Below are 18,222 nucleotides of genomic sequence, written 5' to 3' on the forward strand. Positions count from 1 at the left end.
CTGCCGAACAGAGACTGGAATTGACTTCATTTCATTTCTTTGCTTTCTTTTTGCTTCACATGCATGCACATGCTTTCTCTATAATAACTCCAGCATGTACCAACTTGCTCCTTTAGAATTTCATAGCTGGAATTCCTCCCCACTTCACTCATTATGTTGGATCCAAAGTCAGTTGCAGCATGAATGAGGCACATGGCTTAAAGGAGGAGACAAGGCTCAAAGCTGGCAGCTGCAAATCCTCCTGAGCATAGTTCAGTGTTGGACGGGCTAAGGACTCCACATATGTTCAATTGGGCTGAATTTTGGATATGTTATACTAGACACCCAATTGAACAACTGCTATGAAGAATGTCTCCTCATCCGAGTTGTGCAGATTGCTGAAATGAGACCTGCAAGGTGACTTACGAAACTGGACTGACAAGGAGTGTGGCCCACCTTTGGTTTTGTCTTTAAGCTCTTGCTCTTTGCCAATCAGCCCTTAACATGCATGGATTGCATCAAATGTGATCTCTTGCTATCTTAACCTACAAAACACACAAACAGAGGTAAGTTACTCAAAATAAAGAGAAACTAAGCAAAATCAATAAGTAAAGAAGGCATGCAAGTGTATGAAATTATGGACTTATCAAAACAGAAAATGGATTAAAAGCACAAGTTTAACTCAATAACATAACCAAATCATAAGCTAGAAGGGTACAAAATGATATACAATTATGAACCGATCAAATTCGTCCACACGGGCTGGGATTGCCCCCAGCTGTTTGTTGGTGGCAAAGAATGCTGGCCGTAGCCTGATGCTTGGGTATGGGCCGAGACGCCGAGGCTGCTGCTTTCGCCGTAAGGCTCGATTCTGTCGCGCTCTTGGCTCCTCGGTCTGGCTCTGGGAGGTGTGGCGGGCGAAGCCACCGGCATCCTTTCTTGAAAGAGCGCTCGCAGTTCTGAGGAGAACCTGTCCATCGCGGCCATGAAGGATGTTTCTATCCTGTAGGCCTGCTTGGACATCAGTTCCTCCACCACTGCCTGTTCCTGCATGGATTCGGCCGTGCGATCCGTCGTTACTGGAGAGCCGGCCGAGATCCCGACCGTATGTTCGGTCTCGATACTTGTGATTGGTGAGGTGGACTTAGGAGTCTCAGAAGTCATTTCGACTGCTTTGTTTTTGAGCTTTGCCTGTGCCCTAGTTTCCACCATAAGTTTTTGACAGTTGTCCCACTGGGCGTGCCAAAAGTGTCTGCCGCGCAAATCTCACTGCCTGGAGTTCCGGGCCGAGGGGATGTGCGTTAACACGGGGTTTCCTACTTTTTGGTGCGATGCGGTTGTGCGCGGGCGTGCCAGCACGGTTTACCGTGCGTTGATGTGTTGATGAGTGTTGGATGGATAAGTGGTGCGCCTGTTTGATCTGTCTTCCTAGTCAAACGATTGTAGCCGAGAGAGGAACTGGTCTCGGCTGTTAGGTTCACGGCCTGAACTACAAGGCCGTTGAGTGATGGTGTTGGTGGTGGGTTTTGGGCGGTGCTCCGGCGCGCTGCTCAGGGAGCGACGGTCGTGTGATATATGGGGTGAGTGAACGAACAACAAGGATGGTGCTCCGGCGCCTTGAAAATCAAGGGTCGTATGATATATTGATGAATGGATTTGGTTTACAATCTACCACTACTCCTAGGAAAGCAAGTAAAGATATTGAAAGTGCATTACAGGAAAAAATAAGTTGCTCCGTGGGAGGCTTGTTTTGGTGTTGAACCCTTTGAATGTAGCTTGAGTCTTGTATTTATAGGAAGAGTCCCTGGATGAGTAATCGAGGCTGAATTTACGCGCAGTGGAGTCTGATTAGCGCAAGTGGGCAGTCCAATCGACATTTGGGATCGTGAAGTATGGTGGTGAGACCCCAAAAATCCCAGTAAATCTCGGCCGCCGTTCTTGATCGTGGGTTCTGAGCCTCTGGCCGTAGAGACGCATTTATGGCCTGGATAGCTGGTGAATCAACATCTCAGGCTGTCAGAATTCTTGTGAGAATGTCCACGTCTAATCACTCTGATCCTCATCACCAAATCCTGACTTCAGTCACTTCCCACCTTCCCTCATGCATTAAATGCTTCTTTGTGGCCAATGGGTTCGCTGCATTAAACAGGCACTACTTCATTAAATGAAGCCTGGGACCCTGCTGTCACGTGATGATTTGCCTTTAATGCCTTGGCCACAATTTTGTTCGGCCTCGGCCTCGGCCTACGCTTGAGGCCAAGATGATCATGCCTTAGCGTTTCCTTCTTTTATTTTTAGGAAGGCGAAATACCCTGGCGAAACGCTGCGTTTCAGCCTCTGCGAACAAGTGCCAGGGCCGAGAGAAAGGGCTCCTTCGGCCAGCTCATGGCCGTGATTTATCAGGCACAAACAGTATCAGAGCTTCAGCTCTTAACACAAATAGAGAGATCCTAGGATTTGCATTGGTGTTTAGGTGTACTCACTATGGAAAGGGATCGAGTTGCTGGATCTTGCAACTCACCCCCTTATTTTGACGGAAATAACTATGCTGAATGGAGAGAAAAATTTGAGATCTTTCTTGATGCTCTTGATGAGTATGCAAGTGGGTATCTCACAAAAGAGTGGATTGCTCGGGTCAAGACTGTTGAGGGTGAAGTTGTGCCCAAGCCTAGGTCTGAATGGACTGAAGCAGAGGTGTTTGCTGCATATGCAAACAAGAAGGCCAGAAATGCCTTAGTTACAGCCTTGTCTAGCACACAGTTTGCACATATACAACACATTCCAAATGCTAAAAAGGCTTGGGATAAACTAAGGGTAGTTCATGAAGGGGATGACCAAGTTAGAACTCTAAAACTTCAGATGGTGCTTGCACAATTTGAAGAACTTAGGATGTCTGAAACTGAGTTTATTTCTGTCTATGGGAGAGTGGAAATGATCACCAATGAAGCCATGAGTCTTGGTCAACCTATTCAAGAGCTTCTTGTTGTTCAGAAAATTCTCTGTGTTCTACCATCTAGATTTAGAGCAAAGAAAACCGCAATCATGGAGGTTCAAAACTTAAATGATATTAAGCTTGGCAAGCTTGTAGGAAAATTAAAAACCTATGAGATGGAGTTGAATATGGAAGAAAATGACACTAAAAAATCAAAAAGTGTTGCACTTCAAGGAGTGCATGTTTCTTCTCTGAAAGGTAGTGAAAAATCCTCAGATTTTGAGGATGAAATGGCTTTGTTTGTCAGAAAATTTAGGAGAATTCTTAAGGATAAGGGAAAGTTTGCTAGAGAGGGTAGCTCTGGTAGTGAGAGACAGTTTAGACCATCAACTGATCGGTCTAATGAGAGGAACAAGGATGTCAAATCTTTCACTAAAGACTTTAGAAAATCTGTCAAGTGCTTCACATGTGGAGGCATTGGTCACTATGCTGCTGACTGTGCAAACAATCAGAAAAAATACTCCAAAGGAAAGGACAAGGCCATGAAAGTGAGTTGGAGTGAGAGTGAAAGTGAAGTGTCTCAAGAGGATTCATCTTCCTCTGATGATGAAGACCAAAAAGTTGCCTTCGTTGCCTCTGTGCAGCCGGTGTCTGATGATTCTGATCTTGAGTCTGATGACCTGTCATACGTGTCATTAGGAAGAAAATATGATTGCTTGTTCAAAGAGACTTTTTCCTTGAAAGAGGAGAGTCTTAAACTTGAGGCCAATAACCAAGAACTTCAAGATGACATTCTCATCTTAAAAGAAACCAAAAAGGAGTTGAGTGACAAACTTAAGTCTCTAGAAAAAGAAATTGTTGCACATGTGTCAATTAGGAGTAATCTTGAAAATCAAGTTAATGTGCTCAAGGAGAGTAACATTGGGTTCCAGAACTCAAACAAACTGCTCCTAGGTGAATTGAATGAAGCAAAAAGTAAGATTATATCCATGACCATTGGTGCCACAAAAATTGACAAAATGTTGAATATGGGAAAACTTCATGGGGACAAAAGTGGTCTTGGATTTAATCATTTTGATTCTATGTCTTCCAGCTCTACCACTAAGTTTGTCAAGTCAAAATCTCCAGCCATTGCACCTCCTATTGTTCAGCAGGTAGTCAAAAAACCGAAGTTTGTTCCAACTTGTCACAGGTGCGGGTTGACTGGTCATATTAGACCAGTCTGTCATATGTACAAAAAGGATAAGACCAGAAAATTGTCTTCAAAATCTAAAAGGAATCCCAGATCTTTGCAAGATCAGGTTGATCATTTGCTAGATGAAGTCACTAAGATTGCCAAACTTGTCTCCCTTAAAATAAGTTCACCCATTGTTCCTAGGTCTACTTGGATTACAAAAGGTCATGCCAAATGTCTTGTTGTGCTAAATGCTTTTGCTGCTTCAAATATCAATTCTTGGTACTTTGATAGTGGCTGTTCCAAACACATGTCTGGTGATCGGAGTGTTTTCTCATCTCTCAGCCCTTTTGATAGAGGCACTATGACTTTTGGTAGAGGTCACAAGGCTCCAATTGTTGGGAAAGGTACTGTTTGTATCCCTGGTTTACCCGAGCTTAAGAATGTTAGATTTGTTGAGGGTCTCACATCTAATCTCATTAGTGTAAGTCAGCTGTGTGATGATGGAATAGTCGAAGTTAGATACTCCAAGCATGGCTGCAAAATCATTGGAAAGGGTGGCAATGAGATTGTGAGTGTGTCAAGGTCTAGGGATAATTGTTATTGCATTGATGGTGTCAATGATGCAAAAGAAGTAGTTTGCAACAAGGTTGTGAATGAAACAAGTGTCTTGTGGCATCAAAGACTTGGTCATGTTAATTTTAGAGACTTGCATAAATTGTCCAAGAAAGAATTAGTGAGTGGTCTACCAATGCTTGACAAATCTGATCAGCATGTTTGTGAAGGATGTCAAATGGGTAAGCAAGTTAGAGTGTCACACAAAAAGGTCAAACACATTCAAACATTTGTCTTGAACTTGTTCATATGGACCTTGTTGGTCCTATCCAAACCTTGTCCCTTGGTGGAAAGAAATATATTCTGGTCATGGTTGATGATTTCTCTAGGTTCACTTGGGTCATTCTTATGTGAGAAATCTGAAACCTTTCTAAAGTTTAAGTCTGTTTGTCATCTTTTGCAAAAAGAGAAAATGACTAGTCATCTGCAACTTGTTAGAATTAGAACAGATCATGGAACTGAATTCGAGAACTCTCAATTTCTTAAATTTTGTGAAGAGATGGGAATTAAACATGAGTTCTCTGCCCCTATTACCCCTCAGCAAAATGGTGTTGTGGAGAGAAAGAATAGGGTTCTTGTTGAGATGGCTAGGGTGATGCTAAATAGTAAAAATCTTGCTAAACATTTTTGGGCTGAAGCTGTCAATATAGCTTGTTACATCTCAAACAGGGTGTTTTTAAGGTCTGGTACCAAACAAACTCCCTATGAGATTTGGAAAGGAAAGAAGCCCAATGTGTCATACTTTAGAGTCTTCGGTAGCACATGTTATATTTTGAGAGATAGGGAGCATCTTGCTAAGTTTGATTCTAAGTGTGATACGGGATTATTTCTAGGGTATTCCACTTCCAGCCGAGCCTATAGAGTGTACAATTGTAAAACGAGAACCATTATTGAATCCATAAATGTCAATATTGATGATTTTGCTGCCTCTACAGAGATGGCTTTAGATGAGGATGATCTTCTTCCTCCTCCTCTTGCGCATGACCCTCCAGGTCTGGATCTTGTGGTTGACCTGTCAACTTTTGGTAGTTCTGTCCCTGTTGCCCTGTCAACCCCTTCAACTTCTAGTTCCATCTCCTATGTCCTGGTTGACAGTTCCCATGCTGCTCATAGTCCTCTCACTCAAACTGAGAGTGTCATTATTGGCCCTCTTAATCAGGGAGTGAGAACTAGGAAACAACTTGCTCAAGAGATTAGCCATGTGTGTTATGTCTCAAAGGAAGAGCCTAAAAATGTGAAAGAGGCCTTGCATCATGGTGAATGGTTTCTTGCAATGCAGGAAGAATTAAATCAATTTGTGAGAAATGATGTTTGGTACCTTGTTCCTAGACCAGTTAACACAAATGTCATAGGCACTAAGTGGATTTTCAAAAATAAAACTGATGAACAAGGTAATGTGGTAAGAAACAAGGCTAGGTTGGTTGCTCAAGGATACACTCAAATGGAAGGCATTGATTTTGATGAAACTTTTTCCCCTGTTGCAAGATTAGAATCTGTTAGATTACTTCTTGCCATTGCTTGTCACTTGAAATTCAAACTTTATCAAATGGATGTCAAAACTGCTTTTTTGAATGGTATTTTAAATGAAGAGGTCTATGTTGAGCAACCAAAGGGTTTGGAAGATCCCCATCATCCTAATGATGTGTTTCGTTTAAAAAAGGCACTCTATGGGTTGAAACAAGCTCCTAGAGCATGGTATGAGAGGTTATCCTCTCATCTTCTAGGAAATGGATATGTTAGGGGGTCGGTTGACAAAACTTTGTTTGTCAAAAGATTTAAAAAGGATGTCTTGATTGCTCAAGTTTATGTTGATGATATTGTGGTTGGTTCTACCTCTGATTTGCATGTTCAAGAGTTTATACATGTCATGACTAGTGAATTTGAAATGAGTCTTGTGGGTGAGCTAAACTACTTCTTAGGTCTTCAAATCAAACAAAGTCATGATGGGATCTTTGTTTCTCAATCTAAATATGCAAAAAATCTTGTGAAAAAATTTGGTTTGGAGGGTGCAAAATATGCAAGAACTCCAATGAGCACTAGTGCTAAGATTCATAGGGACTTGCTTGGTAAAAATGTGGATGAAACTCTCTATAGAAGCATGATAGGAAGTCTTCTCTACTTGACTGCTAGTAGACCTGACATATCTTATAGTGTTGGTGTGTGTGCTAGATTTCAAAGTGATCGTAAAGATTCTCACTTGTTTGCTGTTAAGAGAATCATAAAATATGTGAGTGGGACTGTTGAGTTTGGGCTGTGGTATACCTATGACACTTGTGTCAATCTTGTTGGGTATAGTGATGCCGATTGGGCAGGTTGTAGTGATGATAGAAAGAGCACTTCTGGGGGGGTCTTTTATGTAGGCAACAACCTTGTTGCTTGGCATAGCAAAAAACAGAACTCTGTCTCACTATCCACTGCTGAAGCAGAGTATGTGGTAGCTGGGAGTTGCTGCACTCAACTTCTTTGGATGAGACAAATGTTGGATGACTATGGTCTTGCTCAATCGTGCTTTCTAATCTATTATGACAACATGAGTGCCATTGATATCTCTTAAAATCCTGTTCAACACTCTAGAACAAAGCATATAGACATAAGGCATCATTTTATTAGAGAGCTTGTGGAAGACAAAATTTTAACTTTAGAGTTTGTCCCTTCTGAAAAACAACTTGCAGATATACTCACCAAGGCCTTGGACTTTCAGAAACATGTCACACTCAGACAGTCCATTGGCCTTTGTTCAATTGATTGATTAGCATGTCTGTTTCCTTGTCTTCAGCACATTTCAATTTACCTAACAACATGTGTTTTCTTGAATATGTCATGGTTTCATCTCTCACCTCTCTGATAGTGTGGAGTTTGACTGCTGCTTGTGCTTTTCAGATTTGTGCACAACCCCTTTTTCTTGTTTAGAGCTTTTAGTTGCGACTTACCTTGTGCTCTCTTATCCTCTTGGTGGGTCAAGTGTCTATGATTATCTTTTGGACTATCATTGTTATTGTCTCTTCGCTTGTCTCACTCTCTTAGTCATTCTATTCAGATATTTCACATAACAATAACATTAAAAAATAAAAAATAATAAAAAAGGAAGTGTGACCAATGTAGTCACGGCTCTAGGAAGGTATAAGGTGTTGTTTGAAGCATCTAGAGCAAAGAGCCGTAAAATTGGGCCATTCAAGCACTTTTGTCTGGGTTGTGCAAGTGAATCAAAATAAATCTTACAATATTTTGTCTTTAGAGAGTGATGTTACTTGCTGTTTGAGCCTACTCTGATCATGTCTTTACTTTTCATTGTATACTTGTCTCTCCAAGAGAGATATGACATCATCTTGTGTGTCCCTTGGCTCTAAACCCCCTATTCCAAAATGTGCCCTATCTTTGAGCATTAGCTGCATTTCATACTCTCCCTCTCAGCGCTGTTTGCTTATGTTCCTTGCATATGCTTTTTATATATATATTTTTTTTAAAAAAATCATGTGCTTGAGGATTTGGTCTAGGATATTTGCTGATGCATCTTTGATCACTTGAGTTATTTGCTAGTTCTTCCTTGTGTTTTTCGAAACGAAACATGTCTTTCACAGGGTTGATTCTAAATATGGTACCTGTCATGCTCTTGTTTTGGTTGCCTTGTCATCTATTGTGTTGGGTTAGCCACATTTCCTGATAATACTTTCGTTGACTCTGTTCTCATGCTTGTTGTTGACCAGTCAACCGTTTTTTTTTTCCCCTACCCGGTACATCTCTCTTGTTTTTCGCGATTTTATTTTTTTTGGTTTTAGCGGTTTCTTCCTTCTTTTGGGTCAGTTTCTTTTTTGTCTTTTCCTTTTTAGGTCTTTTTCCCCCTCGTGTGTTTGTCTTCTTTTTCTGTTTCTCTTAACGCCGCTTCAGTCCCTTTCGAAACCCTTGTCTGAGTCTTCGAGTCTGAGTCTTCTTCGTTTTTTTTTTTCTGTTGGCTGTTCTTTTTCAGTCCTTCTTTCTTCGAATATTTTTTCTCTTTTTCTTGTCTTTGCACCTCTCCCTTCTGTCGCTTTCTTCTCTGCCTCTTCTAATTTGGGTTTTCATTTTTTTTCCCCCTTTCTTCTCTGTATTTCGACCTTCAATTCCGGCGAGCCATGTCTTCTTCAAATCCCATCTTTTCCTCCAAGCATCGCACCAGGTCGTCCTCTTCTGTTCCTAGGGTTCCTAGGACTCAATCTTCCTCCTCTCCTCCTGTTGAGGAGTCTTCTCCATTTGTGTCCCCTGAGGCTGCCTCCTTCTTTGCGGATGTTGTTTCTAAGAGGATTTTCGTGCCTGAGAGATCTTACCAGGTTGAAGCTCTCCCCTTGGCTGCTCAAGAATCTGCCACTCAGATTTTTTAGCATTATCATCTTCACTCCCTCATGTCTCTCTCTGGTAATTTTAACTCTTCTGTTATTCGGGAATTTTATTCTAATTTTCCTGCTGATCCTAAGGAATCCAACTTTCAAGTTGTTGTTAGGTCTGTCCCAATTCTTCTGAAACCGTCTGTCATCAATCGGTAGTTGGGCTTTAGGTCTTTCCCTGGTTTTACTTCTGAGAAATTTACTGCTGTTTCTTCTGCGTATACGATAGACTTGTTTAAGGCCATGGCTTATCCTGATGAGTCTATGCCTCTGACCTCTAAGGGCCTTCCCATTAAGTCATATATGTCCCCTTTCTATAAGTTCCTTTGGGATTTTGTTAGGCATAATGTTCTCCCTACTGGGAACAATTCGAATCCCACCTTAGCTGCCTGTCAACTCATGATATCCATGGTGAATCATGATAAAATTCCCTTTGGGGATATTCTTTATCATGCTATTCTTGGGAAGACTTTAGGCCATGGTAGGAAACACAAGGGAACTCTTGTCTTCCCTTGTCTGATCCAGCTTCTCTGTGAGCGTCATAAGGTGCCTTTTCTTGATTCTGATCAGTGGACTCCTCCCATTGCTCCGTTTGGCAAAGCCTCCCTTGCCCTTGGCCAGAAGGTGTCTAGCTCTTTTCTCTCCTCTGTGTCATCTGCTTCCGCCAATGCTTCTCTCAGAACTGAGTTTGCTGCCAAAGAGAGACACATACAGCACCTCATGAGCCTCATTCCATCTTCCTCGTCTGCTGCTGCTGCTGCTGCTAACGTGGATCCTCAAGCTGCTCCTACCTCGGAGGACTCTGATGCTTCTGCTGCATCTGAATGAGTCTACTGATTCTCTGTTTTTTTTAGCTAGAGGCTTGTTTAGGTTGTGTCCTAGATAGGGGGAGTCTTTGTGGACTGTTTAGATGGTTTATTTTGTTATCACAGTGTGGGGTTCCTGTGATCTTGGTGGGGTGTTCTTTTTGGGCAGATTGGACGTCTTTGTTTTTGTAATTACATTGTGGTTCTTTTCCTTGTTTTTGGTTGGGTGGTATGTGCAGCATGTTAGGGGGAGTTGTTGTTATCTTGTTTTTGAACAGCTGTAATTTGTCTTGTAATCACTATATGCTTTGTGTTCAATTCAGTTTTCTGCCCTCTGTTTATTTCCTCTATTTGCTGTTTTATTTCCTTGCCTTTTTGCTCTTTCCTTATCAACAAGGGGGAGAACAATCTCAACCCCCTTATTGCACATATTGCATATTGTTTAAACTTTAAAATTCTGAGATATAATATGCTTGTCTTGTGCTGGAAGTTTGGTTGATGTTTTTGCAGGTACTTCATTTAAATCATCCTCTTAGGTTTGGTTTTGGATTGAGTGTTCATGAGAGAGAGTGTTGTCAAGGAAAGCCAAAAAGGGGGAGATTGTTAATGTATGAATTTTGATTAATTCTTTTGGCTTCCCTTGACAATTTTGTAATAGGTCTTTTATATGTATTTATCAAGCTCAAGGATAGATTAAGATTAGCATCTCTAAGTGTTCTTAAATCTCATCTATCCTATGGAGGTTCAAGCAATTTAACAAAGGTAAATCATGCATTGCATATCATGCATTAAAACTGTTTTCATAAAAGATGACTAGTCATCTTTGCTCAGTGCGATTTCCTGCTGGTTAACCATCTGTTTTGTCCTATTCTATTTTCTCTCTCAGCTGCCATGTGTCAGTCTGACCTAAGGGATTCTTTTGTCTGTAAAAGCAAGAAAATCCCTCATTTGGAAGCCGTCTCTTTTGTGTGGAAGTTTTGGAAAGATTGGCTTGCCATCTTTCTCTTCTTCCTCAAGAGAAAACCATATATTTCATCTATGAGTTTTTCTAATTGATTTCTTTTTGAAAAACTGCTTTTGAAATATGAATCTACATCTAGCTATTTAAATCATTCTCACATATAGATCTAGATCGGATTCATGACTGATTTCTTCAAGAGTATGGTTTCTTGAAGAAATTGGTCTTTCTCCCTTGAATCCAAAGTTTGGTTTCGTTCTAAGTTGGAGCTTGCAAGCTAGTGCCATGGGATGAACGAGCTGGAGAAGGAGCTGCCATTGCCATGAAGAACATAGCTTCAAGCTTTGCTAAGTTGGAGAAGAAGATTGCACAAAGGAGGTATAGCTCATCTTCCTAAATAGATCTAAGTTTTTATTGAGCTTGCTTGTATTCCTTTGTAAGAATCTTTTTCTACTTAGTGGATTGCCTAGTCGGTTGATGACTCCCAGTTTTTCCCAATGGTGGGTTTCTGGGTAAACAAAATCTGTTTTGCATTTCTGGGTTTCTGTTCTTGGTGTTTGACTAGTCATCTATATCTGCTGTTTGCTGTTTAATTGATATTGATGACTTCACACACTTTCACCATAGTTGTTGCTAGCACAGGGGATGCCCAGATTGATGGGTCCTTCTGAGTGCCTAAGTTGTCACTAGTAATCTTCTAAGGGTGCAGGTACCTTGTGGCATGATGTGTGTGTTCTCTTGATTGTTGTGTTGTTGTGTCTTGTTTGTTTAGATAAATTTACCCCTCGTCACCTAAGTATCAATTTCATCCACCCTTTTTACAAAGACACACCATTACAATTTTTTTCCATCTCGTTCAAGGAGTTAAATTATGTTTTCTTTGTGATGAGTTCCTAAAACTCTAGCTAAGGCTAAAGGAAATGTTCTTTGACTAAGTTTGTGAATTGTTCTTTGATCCCACAAAGGATTTCATAAATGACGGAAATTAATGTTCTAGAATTTGTAAAGTTTCTTCTTTGGATGACGGATTTAAAACACAAAATTTAACCTTTATTTGTAAATTTCCTAAAACACTGAATTTTTAAAAACTCAATCTCTGGGATTTTAGAAATGACGACCTTTAAATAGAATTTAAAGTTGGGATTTATGATCTCCAAATTCCATTTTTTTCCCACGTGGAATTTCTATATTTCTATGTTTTTTTTAATCCAAACACGAGAATTGGTTCATGTCAATTTAGAAATTCTAACTTTTGTCAAAATCCCAAGTTTATTTCCCTCATCCAAATGCACTGTTAAAGAATTAAACTTTGATGCCTTAGTATTTTTATCATTGATATTTCAATTTTAACTCAATATCTATAATATTCAAATCAAATCACCTTTTCATTTTTGTTGTCGTTTTCATTTTGGTACATTTCATTGCGTCTTTGTGTTCAGACTTTTTCCTACATGCTCATCGACGATAGGGTACTTGGACTTCCAAGATTATTACTACCCAAAAACTTGTTGCAAAGTCGTAGTATTGTATATTCAAGGAGCATATAGTGAAAGTTTTGAACACAAAGAAGCAAGTAAACGTACCAAAATAAAAGTGACAACAAAAATGAAAATGTAATTTGATTTGAATATTGTTGAGATTGAGTTTAAGATCGAATTAGTGATGGAAATACAAACGCACCAAAGTTCAGTTTTTTAAGAAAGACATGTTTCTTACTCTTTAATCCAAATTATAACTTGATTAAAATTATCATAGAGAAACTTTAATCAGAAGATTAAGAAAGTAAAATCAATTTAATTTTACAATATTTGTCTTTTATTAATGATTTTTTTAGAAAAATTGAACTGCTCAATGTCGGTTCTTATAAATTAAAAGAGTGCTGAGCTAGTTCTTAACAATGAGAAAAATACAATTGAACGATCATGAAAAGATAATAGCACTTAACATAAATTATACTAAAAGAACATGAAATTTTTAAACAACCAAAAATAAAAGAATTACCAATTTTTCATACCATATGCTGGATCAAAGAACAATGCGCACAAACTTACTCAAATAGTACATTTCCTTTAACCTTAGCTAGAGTTCTAGCAATTGCTTACAATGAAAACATATCCTTTGAAAGATATGGAGAAAGAAATCTGTCGTAATGGTGTGTCTTTACAAAAAGAGTGGACGACAAATTTATAGTGGGCAAAGTAGAAGGTTAATGTATTCATGGTGGGCAGTGAAGGGATCATGATGGATTAAATAGATTAAAGAGGTGTTGATGGTGGAGAGTTAGTGAAAAAGAAATGGTGAGGAAGTGGGTCTTAAATAGTTATGAATTTAATGCCATGGAATAGGCACTTTGGCATCAACGGTTTTGTCTTCTATTTTTCCTCTTTCTGAAGGGAGGTGTTGTCTATTGTTCCAATTCTTGTCCACGTGTTATTTTGTGATTCGCATGTGAAATTCTGCTCTCACAATTATATTTTTAACCCAGAAATTATGAGTTCTCCATCATTTATAAGGATGTAAACAGTAGATACCAAAGTTGAATAAGAACACAAATTGCGATAGAAAATTCCATTATCTTTTTATGCTTCACATTACTTCTCTATACTATTCCCCCATAATACATAACCAAAACAAACATATATAACATAACAAAGATTTAATATGATTGTTATTTCACGGAACACAATTCAGATATGATCGTAAACTCCAAATCGAGGTCTTTTATACATAACCACACCAAACATATTAAAATAGCATAGATTAACATGATTTTTATTTCACTGAGCACAATTCATATATGATTAAACGAAGCCAAACGGTGGAGAGGCGCTTCTAATATGTCCGCGTAGGAATATTGTATGTGGCCTCCAATATCATCTTAAAGGCATTTTCCATGCAGGCCTTGAATTTCTCGGGATCAATTAGGCCATTTTGAGTTCCGAAGGCAATCCTCAGCTTTCCCATGTAACTGACTACTGTTACGATAAGGTCCTGCAAAACCATTAATCGAAACATTTGAATCAGACTATGAAAATTATTGTATGGTACTAGAATACGATTACGTGGTACAACCTGTGCACGTGTTATAACATGAATGGACGATATGATTAAGATTTCCAATTTTAGAGAATAAGATTAATAAATATCTACTTATATTATAACACGTGAACAAATTATACAATGTGCCCTTGTAGGACCGAATATGAGAAGGACACCCCATCCCTAACCTCCCTCCACCCCACCACAATGTCACAGCCCATCGCAAGTCGCAATAAAAAAAGACTAATATTGAACTGGTTACATATAATATTTATCTAGCGGATCACTGTAATTATGTGATGTGTATTCTAAGAGAAATGTGAAATATAATTGGCACACGATAAAATTCCGCAAATAGACACTAATAAGTAATAACCACATACCTGCGGTATACCTAACACCATAAAGTAAACTCCTCTAACTGGATGATCCGCCAAAGCCATTTGCTCCGCTGGCCCTATCATATTTGATATCATGAGGCTCGAGTTCTTCAATCTGCTGTGCATGTATCTTGATGCTCCCTGCAACACCGGTACCAATTCCAAAGGAGGAATACGTTATGTTATATATTCTTCTAAGTATGTAAGAAAACAAATACATTACGCTACAAGAAAAAACATTAATAGCGACTGATATGATGTGGCAAATGAGTTGGCTAAAAGCACTATTAAGATCTAAGGGCACAATGGGTACAAATAATCATGTGTTAGCTATGTTACAATGGGTACAAATAATCATGTGTTAGCTATGTTAGGACCTGAGCCAATAGTGTTTTTAGCAACCTCATTTTATGTCACGGATGTCAATGGATATTAATTATGTTTTCTTATAGTGAAATTAATTTATTTAGGAATGATGGCCACCTCATAGCCTCTAATTTTCTTCACGATTTCTAACATCTTCTTGTTGACGTAAACAGCAAAAGAACTTCTCTTCCTCTTTATAAGCTTTTGTGCTTTGAACACGAAGTCCAGTGGGTTTGAAAATTCAGTTAACTTGGGCATGGTCACCGGCATGAAGGCCATTTGGTTCCCCCACGGCATCTCGGAATCCGGTTTGACCATCTCTTTGATCGGCTTGTAATCACCATGAGTGATCCTGGTATTGACCAAAACCAAGGCTGTGCAACTTGCAGTGCTTGATTTTTGGCTCTTCTCTTGCATGTACAGTCGAGTGGCAAAGAACAGTGCTCCAGCTATCACATCATTTACACCGTCTGCCACAAAAAATAAATTCGTTAAACACGTGATACATGAAAGAAGTCAGTATGTACAACGTTGTGCAAAAATATTTAAGTTCACCATTTAATAGATTTCCATATTTATGGTCAACATTTAATAGGTTTCCGTGTAGTCAACTTCTCATTTAGTACTAACAGGCGGCTTGGTCTTTGGTGGTTAATGGTAGGATGATAGGTCGTTATATGACAATCTAACAAGTGTATCTTATTTTCTTGGATGAGAAATTTCAAACTCTCCACTTTGACTTTGGGAGTCATTTCTTGGTATGATAATCACAACGCCATGTGATGTTACTACTTGTGATTTCTCAAAATATGATTGAGATGAAAATATCGGGTGGGTGAGAAAGAGGACATGAGGCTGGGAATTAAAGTTTGTTACTAAGTGTGAAAATTAGTAAAGTAAAATAAGTGTGAAACATAATGAAAACGAACTAGGTAAGTTGAGAGAATGTGATGCTTGATAAGTTTGTTACCGTGTTGAGCTTGGTCTTGATAAGTTTGATTTCATCAAGGGAGAATGTGATGCTTGATATATTGTCATTGGCAGAAACTCAACTCCATAATTCCCAGATCTTATTGGTGTGCGATCATCTTGAATCAAAGAGTTCCAGCTGAAATCTTTCACAGTGTCAAAAACAGAGGCAAAAGTCTCAGACACCCACCTGAAAATACTTTCGCTGTCACCACCCCGCTTCAATCCCCGGCGCGAAGGAAAAGTTAACGGAAGAGGATTGTCAGCTCTTTGAAGACAAGAAAGCAGAGAACTCATAAAGGAGTAGCCATCACCAAGGGCATGGTGAAGCTTGAATATTAGGTTGCCAGCTGCACTGCTTGTTGGGTACTTGATTATATGAACTTCCCATAGTGGTTTGTCTTTTGGATATTGTTCAAGTATTATGTTTGAAATATAGTCATGAAAATGATCATCATAAGATTTAGGTGACATTCCAGATGGAAAAATAGGAACATGGACGTGATCTCTAAGCTTCACTTCAACCCTCTTCCATTGCTTCTCTCCGTTAATGTCAACCTGCACGTTTTTAATCATATGATAAAATGCTCATCTATAATTTTTAAATTGACCGCAGAAAGTATTAAAACAAAGTACAAAGTATTAGAACAAAGCTACATCCAAAGTTTTAACTGAAAACAAATATGATATCTACTTGTAATGATCCAAAATAAGTACAAATGCACAAATGCATGTGTTTTTCTTTTTCTTCTAACATAGATTAAAGTATATATTCATATGCACCATAATATAATAATTAAGAAATTTAACCATAATGTATGCATATATATGGGAATCCTTTCTTAAAGGATCGATTTTGTATCAATAAGATGCCTTTGTTATTGACAGTTTGTCTTTTAACGGCGAATATTTTGAGAAATCCCACAATTAAAGCTATATATATATATATATATATATATATATATATATATATGTATGTTTGTATATTAGGGTTTACGGTAGAAAAGAATAGAGAGGAAAAAAACACCATGATGGAGGAGAATCGAGGGCTGATATGGAGAAAGACATCCTGAAGGAATGACAAGATCTTTGATTCATTGATTGGAATATCAAATTCCAAAACACCAAGAATTGACAAGGATAGCACAGAGCTGTTGAGGCATTGGCCAGTAGGACTCACGGGCTCATTTCCATGCACCCCAGACTCCATCGTACGTTTCTTCTTCTTCTTCTTCTTCTTCTTCTTCTTCTTCTTCTTCTTCTTCTTCTTCTTCTTCTTCTTCTTCTTCTTCTTCTTATCTAATTTATATACGTGTTTTCTGTTGGAAAATTGGCTCGCATAAAGGATACAAGGTTTCGGACTAGCGACCGGTCGCCTGCTATTTGCGACCGGTCGTTTCGAAGCAGAGTCGAAGTCTGGAGCAATATCGATTCGCGACCGGTCGCCTGCTATTTGCGACCGGTCGTTTCGAAGCAGAGTCGAAGTCTGGAGCAAAACCTTCTTGTGACCGGTCGCCCAGCACGTGCTGTTTCTGATTCCTCGAGTTTTTGGACTCCATTTTCAAGGGCTATCGCCTCCTACCTACTTGCAAGGACTCTAGGGGTCACTTCTAAGTCAGAAGAACATTGGCAATCAGTTGGGAGGTTGGAGGTAGCATTGAAGGACATTGGAAGACTTGTTTTCAAGGTGTAGCCACCCTATGGTTCTATATAGGGTGGCTACACAAGTAACCATCAATACATAGCTTGTGGCTGGCCTAACCTGTGGTGTATGTCAGGTATTCAAGGGCAGAACGTAGGAGACAAAGCAAGGGTCTTCTCTCAAGTCTAGAGGCTCATGTATTAAAGGAAAGAGTGAGCAAGTCTGAAATGTAAGAGAGTTAGAGAGAGTTGGAAGAAAAGTAGCTGGGAACTAGTGAGTCAAGAAGAGGAGAGAATTCTCAAGTGTATCAAGGTGTTGAGCAAGGGTGTGAGAGAAACAGATTGTGAGGGTAGTGTTCTAAGGGGGTTTCCATTTGTAAACCAAAGTTGTAACCTATCTTCACTAGTGAAATTTCTCAAGGGGATCACCAAAGAGGATGTAGGCAAATTGCTGAACCTCTATAAACACTTGTGTCTTTTGTGCTTGATTATTTTCTGTGTGTGTGTGTAAGATTCATCCATCATTGAGTCTTGTCCAAAGTCCATCAACAACAAGGTCTAAAGGGGAGTGAGTTGGTTCTAATTCACAACATTTTCTTGAGCTCTAGGTAACTCAATTAGAAGTTGTAGTTTCTTTATTTTTTGCTAGCATATTTATAGGAGGTCCAGGCTGACCACTGTACGCATGTTTTTTTTAAATGAAATGCAAAACTCACAAATGAGTGTTCCTTGACATTTCCCTGTACAAAGGGGCCCATTTTGATTAAAAAAAAAAAAAATTGGGTAAATACCATGAGGTATCCCCACACTCAATGAGTGGGATTAATTCCCGATAGGGGTTCGACTTGTCCCTGATCACAAAGTACTTCCAACGTGTTTTGAATCTTTTTCCATTAAAGAACCAGGTAGCTCGCCAGCTGAAGATGGCAGTTTGCCAACCACACCACATCTTGTGGTTCCATTTTGATATTCAACTATGATGAATTTGTCATGCAATTACTATAT

General features: G+C 39.2%; 2 pseudogenes across 1 annotated transcript; one reads left to right on the plus strand and one right to left on the minus strand.

The window, feature by feature from the left end:
• The first annotated feature begins 6,495 nt into the window (after positions 1-6,495).
• LOC148295807 (secreted RxLR effector protein 161 pseudogene) lies at positions 6,496-7,254 on the plus strand (annotated as a pseudogene).
• Positions 7,255-13,446: 6,192 nt separating this feature from the next.
• LOC110751482 (wax ester synthase/diacylglycerol acyltransferase 8-like) lies at positions 13,447-17,817 on the minus strand (annotated as a pseudogene). The gene is made up of 5 exons (XR_015834658.1): positions 16,604-17,817; positions 15,574-16,134; positions 14,725-15,071; positions 14,245-14,382; positions 13,447-13,813 (listed from the first exon to the last, which is right to left on the minus strand). The product of XR_015834658.1 is annotated as a wax ester synthase/diacylglycerol acyltransferase 8-like (transcript).
• Between the last annotated feature and the right edge of the window lie 405 nt (positions 17,818-18,222).

Source organism: Prunus avium, chromosome 3 (assembly GCF_965620075.1).
Source record: "Prunus avium chromosome 3, drPruAviu1.hap1.1, whole genome shotgun sequence".
Taxonomy (NCBI): Eukaryota; Viridiplantae; Streptophyta; class Magnoliopsida; order Rosales; family Rosaceae; genus Prunus; species Prunus avium.